Source organism: Bison bison, unplaced genomic scaffold, assembly GCF_000754665.1.
Source record: "Bison bison bison isolate TAMUID 2011002044 unplaced genomic scaffold, Bison_UMD1.0 scf7180017857661, whole genome shotgun sequence".
Taxonomy (NCBI): Eukaryota; Metazoa; Chordata; class Mammalia; order Artiodactyla; family Bovidae; genus Bison; species Bison bison.
In genome coordinates, this window is record NW_011488234.1 from 144,028 (window position 1) to 146,148 (window position 2,121).

General features: G+C 65.3%; 1 long non-coding RNA gene across 1 annotated transcript in view; it reads left to right on the forward strand.

Moving 5' to 3' along the window:
• Positions 1 to 1,133: 1,133 nt before the first annotated feature.
• The window catches only part of LOC105003720, a 3,084-nt gene continuing 2,096 nt past the window's right edge, over positions 1,134 to 2,121 (forward strand). Inside the window, exon 1 of the long non-coding RNA XR_827147.1 lies at positions 1,134 to 1,412. This is a non-coding gene — a long non-coding RNA (uncharacterized LOC105003720). The remainder of the gene's footprint in view (positions 1,413 to 2,121) is intronic.

A 2,121-nucleotide genomic window follows, 5' to 3' on the forward strand; every position in this document is an offset into this window, starting at 1 on the left:
GAGGCGCGTGGGTTTCTGTTCGCTCTGGGGAGGGGGCCTGGGGGACGCGGCGGGGAGGCCGGCCGTGAGCGGAAGCGGCAGGGCGCCCAGTCGAGGGTGTGAGGTGGTGACACCGGCCGGCTTGTGGGGCGGCAGGCAACCTGGCAGGAGCTCTGGGAGGCAGCAAGGCTGGTGGGGACACCAGGGACTACCTAGTTCTTTGCCTCCTCCTGGGTGCTTCTGGGCAGGTCGCTGACCGCCGGAGCCCATTAACCTGTCCATCAGGTGCTTATGTTGCTCACTCAGCCTCAGGGCCCACCGGGGAGCTGCGGCTCAGTGGGGAGGCGCGCAGGCAGGGTCTATGGGACCTGAGCCCAAGATGCACCATTATCCAAAGGCCCTGAGGGCCACGGGGTCGGGGTGTTTGAGCAAGGCGCCTTGGAAAGGGTCAGATTAAGGATGTAGGATGAGAATGCTCCAAGGGAAGGCCCTGCCCCAGCGGTGAGGGCAGGGACAGGGGCCACAAACGACCCTGCCTGATTTCCATGAGCAGCGCCATCAGCCAGGAGTGCTGGGCTGAGAGTGCCAGGTCAGTCTAGGATGAGGGTGCAGAGGAATCTGTGGTGACCTCAGGCTGCCCCCGACCTGGGCTCAGATCTGGGAGCCTCGCTGAGGCCTCCTGACTGCTTTCCTATGTAGAAAAGGGGGCTAAGGTCCACGTGATAACCCAAGCCCCTTGTAACTGCTCACCGTTTGGGGGCTACACCTCGGAGGTGGCCAGGGTGGGGCCCGGAGAGCCCTGCTCAAAGTTCTATCATTGGCGAGAGTTTCCACGGGAGCCGCACCACCCCCAGCAGGTCAGTGATGCTCGCTGGGGCCAGGGGAGCTACACGGAGCCCGCCCCCTCCAGGTCCTGGGACCACAGGGCTGTCCGGGAAGCAGGCCATGCTGCCCGGCTCCTCGTTGGTGTGCAGGACAGGCCTGAGTGGGGGTCTGCTGGACAGGACCCCCACATATCACCGTGGGCCCCGGCCTTCTAGACCTAGCTTGAGAAGGGAAGGCCCGGGCCGCAGTGGACTGGGGCGGGCCCTGGAGGAAGGAGCCGCTTGACTCAGAGTTACAGGAAGACTGGGGCAGGCGGGGCTGGCGGGGAGAACCATCAACTGCCCGCCAGCCCGCCGGGGAGGGGTGCCTGGGTGGGGTTTAGGTTTAGCAGAGGATGTGACTGCAAAGCCAGGAAGCTACGGGGAAACTTCTGATTCAAACACACAAACAAGAGCCGGGTCCTCGCCATGCTCGGTGATGCATCCGGGGCTGCGGTGCTGCTTTAGGCTGGGCCGGGGGCCCAGCTGAGCAAAGCGATCACGCCCAAGCTCAAGCCAATGACCTCAGTGACGGGCATCCCCTCCTCAGGAGGAAAGAGCTGCAGCCAGGTGACTTCATGCCTTCCCTGCTTAGCGTGAGCCTGCGTCCCTGTCCTCAGCTGCCTTTCCCGGCCTGAGGCCTGTCCTCAAAATCAGGCCTGTGTGAGGGGAGGCCTGCAGAGCATGCAGCTTGTGAGTGCACGTGTGTGCGTGGGGCACGTGTGACTGTGAGAGGGCGAGGGGTGATGGAGGCCGAGGGTGGGCGTGAGGAGCAGTGTGTGTGGTGTGGGGTGTACACGGATGCTCTTGGCGGTGTGCCCTGGGCAACTTGGAAGTGTGTGCTGTGTGCCAGGTGTGGGCCGCCACAGTGTCAGGCATGTGGGGCGTGTGCGCATGTGCCCGGGGACCAAGCGTGCGGGCATGAGTGGTGCGCAGGGGCTGGGGGTGCAGCACAGAGGCTGTGTGGAGGAGGGGGAGTGTCGCGGCGGGGCCACTGGGCACGGTGTGCAGGGGGCACCTGCCACCTGCCTTAACTTCCAGGAGGCTCCGAGCGTGACTTTCCAGGGGTCAGAGGTGTGTCAGCATGTGGAGGCCAAGGGGCCATGACTGGAGTTGCCCTGGACCTTCTGCTCTGGGCTGGGGGTGCGAGCTGCCCAGGCCCTCACAGCCCTCGTGGCTGGTTCTTCTGCTTCAGGGACCTCCCAGGCTGCCCTCCACTCCACACGGCTCCTGGCAGGACCCTCTGCCCCCGCCCCCGGGGGGGGAGCCTGCGCTTCCC